Genomic DNA, 5,208 nt, shown 5'->3' on the forward strand with positions numbered 1-5,208 from the left:
CTCCGCGGGGAGCAGGTCGCGTCCCGTCGCTGCCTCCGGAGCCGACCTCGCCCGCGCGACGCCGCTTTGTCTGCCGAGCGCTCGTGCTGTGGCCAGATCAGACCCGTAGGACGCTGGCCGGAAGGCGCTGGGGCAGAGCGGATCGCCGCGCGGCGGGACGGTCACGGAACGGTATTGACGGGGAGACGAGCTCGGGGAGAGCGAACTCGGCAACGGGGGTGGCACATCGGTTGGGCTCGAGCAGGCGGCTTAGGAGCAACCGCGAGGGAACACGGCGGGGTCCGGGGGAAAGGGCGACGGCCGCCCGCGACTCGTCACGGTAACCCAGGCGGGAAGCTGCGCTCCGTCCGAGTCAGACTCGGTCGTCGCGGCCCGGCTGAGGCTCGCTTGGTCGAGGGGGCGCGGCGCTGTGCCGGCGACTTTGCCCGCGCGAGGCACGTACGCTGTGGTCCGAAGGAAGAAGCGCGCGTCCCGAGTCAGACTCGGGCGCCGCAACCCGACGGTATCTCGCTGCGGCCAGGATGCGGAGTTGAGTCGGCACTGGGGGGATCCGGGAAGGACGAAGGGGCGGCGGCCAACAGTCGCAGCTCGTCGCCGCTGTCACCCAGACGGGAAGCTGCGCCCCGGCCGAGTCAGACTCGGTCGGTGCGGCCCGCTGCGGCCAGCTGGAGAGTGAGCTACGTGCCTGTACCGTGCTCCCGACGAACCGTCCCGGGGGGCTGGTGACGTCGCGCGATCGGCGCTTGATGCTGCGACCGGGAGGGAAGCTGCGCCCCGTCCGAGTCAGACTCGGTCGTTGCGGCCCACCCGAGCCCGCACGCCTCACGCGGAGGGGTCATACGCCCCGGCGGCCACGATAGACGTCCTCCCGCTTCGCGGTGGTCGGGAGGGCTTAGCGGATAGGTGCAGATGCGGGGGCGGCTTCCCGAGATAGCCGTCCCTAGGTTAGGCGAGGGTTTGAGAAACATCTTTCGCGGTAGACCGGCGCGGCCGGCGGACGCCCACGTGGCGTGCCGCGAGTCGGATCGCGCGCTCGGCCTCCGTTGATGACCGCTAGGTGCGTGCGTGGAATCGGGGCGTCTCGGTCTCGCTGCCGTACGGCTCGCGCTAGGCCTGCGGGGGCGGCGTCGGAGCGCGCGCTCGCGCGGCGGCCGTAGCGCTAGAGGGCGACCCGCAAGTGGGGAGGAACCGTCCACCCAACGCCGGCGCTAGCCGGGGCCGGTGGGGGCCCTACCAAGGCGGGTCATGGTCGCATGTCGGTCGGTCCGGCCTCTGTTTACCGAGGCGGCCGGCACCTCCATCTGCCTTGGATGCCCCGAATCCGCAGACTTTCCTCCGGCCTCAGCTTAACGAGACGGCCGTTGCCTCCATCCTTGGATGTTAACATTCGCAGAGTTTCAGCTCCGGGCTAGGGCGGGTGAAGTCGTCTCGAACCACGTGCCTGAAGGCCGCCTCGCGCCGGATGCAGGCCCCGCTCTGTCGTGCGGTGTGACCGTCCAACGCGGGCATCGCTAGATTAGCCGTGGCCACGATCCTTCCACACCGCGAGCCTTTCGCCCTCGGCCGGTGGTCGCTCAAAGCGCGGGCCGCTGATCCCGCTCCATCTCTCCGGCCTGTGTTTAAGGAGGCGGCCGCTCCTCCTTCCTTGGATGGACCATTCGCATATTTTTCGCCCGGCCTGTGTTTAAGGAGGCGGCCGGTCCTCCTTCCTTGGATGGACCATTCGCATATTTTTCGCCCGGCCTGTGTTTAAGGAGGCGGCCGGTAACTCCCTTTCTTGGATGAGACCCAACATTCGCATATTTTTCGCCCGGCCTGTGTTTAAGGAGGCGGCCGGTCCTCCCATTCTGCCAGTGTTCCTTGGACTTTGAAAATTTCAAAGTCTTTCCGCTCCGGGCTAGGGCGGGTGAGGTCGTCTCGAACCACGTGCCTGAAGGCCGCCTCGCGCCAGATGCGGCCCCGCTCTGTCGTGCGGTGTGACCGTCCAACGCGGGCATCGCTAGATTAGCCGTGGCCACGATCCTTCCACACCGCGAGCCTTTCGCCCTCGGCCGGTGTCGGTCAACGTGTGGGTGGGGGGGAAGGACGGCTGCCGGGAGCAGACAGCCGTCCCCGGGTGGGGTGTACAGTCCTTCCACCGCGGCCGCCGGGAGCAGACGGCCGTCGAGCGATTCTGCCATTGTTCCTAGGACTTTGTACATTTTAAAGACCCTCCGCGCGGGCCGCTGATCCCGCTCGGTCGCTCCGGCCTGTGTTTAAGGAGGCGGCCGGTCCTCCCATTCTGCCAGTGTTCCTTGGACTTTGAATATTTCAAAGTCTTTTCGCTCCGGGCTAGGGCGGGTGAGGTCGTCTCGAACCACGTGCCTGAAGGCCGCCTCGCGCCGGATGCAGGCCCCGCTCTGTCGTGCGGTGTGACCGTCCAACGCGGGCATCGCTAGATTAGCCGTGGCCACGATCCTTCCACACCGCGAGCCTTTCGCCCTCGGCCGGTGTCGGTCAACGTGTGGGGTGGGGGGGAAGGACGGCTGCCGGGAGCAGACAGCCGTCCCCGGGTGGGGTGTACAGTCCCTTCACCGCGGCCGCCGGGAGCAGACGGCCGTCGAGCGATTCTGCCATTGTCCCTAGGACTTTGTACATTTCAAAGACCCTGCGCGCGGGCCGCTGATCCCGCTCGGTCGCTCCGGCCTGTGTTTAAGGAGGCGGCCGGTCCTCCCATTCTGCCAGTGTTCCTTGGACTTTGAAAAGTCTTTCCGCTCCGGGCTAGGGCGGGTGAGGTCGTCTCGAACCACGTGCCTGAAGGCCGCCTCGCGCCGGATGCAGGCCCCGCTCTGTCGTGCGGTGTGACCGTCCAACGCGGGCATCGCTAGATTAGCCGTGGCCACGATCCTTCCACACCGCGAGCCTTTCGCCCTCGGCTGATGTTCAACCAACGTGTGGGGAGGGGGTTATGGACGGCTGCCGGGAGCAGACAGCCGTCCCCGGGAGGGGAGACTTCACGGCGGCCGCCGGGAGCAGACGGCCGTCGAGAGATTCTGCCAGTGTTCCTTGGACTTTGACTATTTCAAAGTCTTTCCGCTCCGGGCTAGGGCGGGTGAGGTCGTCTCGAACCACGTGCCTGAAGGCCGCCTCGCGCCGGATGCAGGCCCCGCTCTGTCGTGCGGTGTGACCGTCCAACGCGGGCATCGCTAGATTAGCCGTGGCCACGATCCTTCCACACCGCGAGCCTTTCGCCCTCGGCCGGTGTTCGCTCAACGCGCGGGCCGCTGATCCCGCTCCATCTCTCCGGCCTGTGTTTAAGGAGGCGGCCGGTCCTCCCATTCTGCCAGTGTTCCTTGGACTTTGAAAATTTCAAAGTCTTTCCGCTCCGGGCTAGGGCGGGTGAGGTCGTCTCGAGCCACGTGCCTGAAGGCCGCCTCGCGCCGGATGCAGGCCCCGCTCTGTCGTGCGGTGTGACCGTCCAACGCGGGCATCGCTAGATTAGCCGTGGCCACGATCCTTCCACACCGCGAGCCTTTCGCCCTCGGCTGGTGTTCGTCCAACGTGTGGGGAGGGGGTTAAGGACGGCTGCCGGGAGCAGACAGCCGTCCCCGGGAGGGGAGACTTCACGGCGGCCGCCGGGAGCAGACGGCCGTCGAGAGATTCTGCCAGCGTTCCTTGTACTTTGAATATTTCACAGCCGTGCTCGCACTTAGGAAATTTTCGAGCGCTGTGGCACTTAGACATTTTTCGTCAAGCGTGGCACTTAGAAATTTTTCGTCAAGAGAGGCACTTAGACATTTTTCGTCAAGAGTGACACTTAGAAAATTTTTCACTCTCTTTGTGCCTTCCAGGGTGCTGTGCAACCCTGCGTGTTGTGTTCCCACCGAGCAAGGGGCGCTGCTGGCGGCCATGACCAAGCGCTCGGCACCGGGCCCTTTCATTTTGTGGGGTAAATTATGCGCCCCCCATGCTCGTTCTGACTATATTTTGCGAAAGGGGGGTAAATCGTTGATGAGTACGCTGACTAGGGGGACCAACCATCGTACTCTGGCGCACCTGAAGACCAAAGTTGGTACTGCACCCTACCCCTGGTACCCCAACCCCTGGTACCTAAAGAGGGAGAGGCCGAATTTTCGCTTTCGGCGGCCGACCGCGGGAACCAGCCGAGGCGGACACTTTTCGGCTCAAGAGCCGTTGGCACTTAGAAAAAATTCGCACAAGTTGGCAGGACTTCCGGGGCCAGAGGCCGAATTTTCGCTTTTGGTGGCCGTTATGGGGAACCAGCCGAGGCGGACACTTTACGGCTGTTGAGTCGTTGGCACTTAGAAAAAATTCGCACAAGTTGGCAGGACTTCCAGAGCAAGAGGCCGAATTTTCGCTTTTGGTGGCCGTTATGGGGAACCAGCCGAGGCGGACACTTTACGGCTGTTGAGTCGTTGGCACTTAGAAAAAATTCGCACAAGTTGGCAGGACTTCCAGGAGAAGAGGCCGAATTTTCGCTTTTGGTGGCCGACCTGGGGAACCAGCCGAGGCGGACACTTTTCGGCTCAAGAGCCGTTGGCACTTAGAAAATATTTGCCAAACTTGGCTTGACTTCCAGGAGAAGAGGCCGAATTTTCGCTTTTGGTGGCCGACCTGGGGAACCAGCCGAGGCGGACACTTTTCGGCTCAAGAGCCGTTGGCACTTAGAAAATATTTGCCAAACTTGGCTTGACTTCCAGGAGAAGAGGCCGAATTTTCACTTTTGGTGGCCAACCTGGGGAACCAGCCGAGGCGGACACTTTACGCTGGTTGAGTCGTTGGCACTTAGAAAATATTTGCCAAACTTGGCTTGACTTCCAGGAGAAGAGGCCGAATTTTCACTTTTGGTGGCCGACCTGGGGAACCAGCCGAGGCGGACACTTTAGGCTGGTTGAGTCGTTGGCACTTAGAAAATATTCGCCAAACTTGGCTTGACTTCCAGGAGAAGAGGCCGAATTTTCACTTTTGGTGGCCGACCTGGGGAACCAGCCGAGGCGGACACTTTAGGCTGGTTGAGTCGTTGGCACTTAGAAAATATTTGCCAAACTTGGCCAGACTTCCAGGAGAAGAGGCCGAATTTTCACTTTTGGTGGCCGACCTGGGGAACCAGCCGAGGCGGACACTTTAGGCTGGTTGAGTCGTTGGCACTTAGAAAAGATTTGCCAAACTTGGCCAGACTTCCAGGAGAAGAGGCCGAATTTTCACTTT

Source organism: Syngnathus floridae, unplaced genomic scaffold (genome assembly GCF_059516105.1).
Source record: "Syngnathus floridae isolate MCC-2025c unplaced genomic scaffold, RoL_Sflo_1.0 HiC_scaffold_230, whole genome shotgun sequence".
NCBI lineage: Eukaryota > Metazoa > Chordata > Actinopteri > Syngnathiformes > Syngnathidae > Syngnathus > Syngnathus floridae.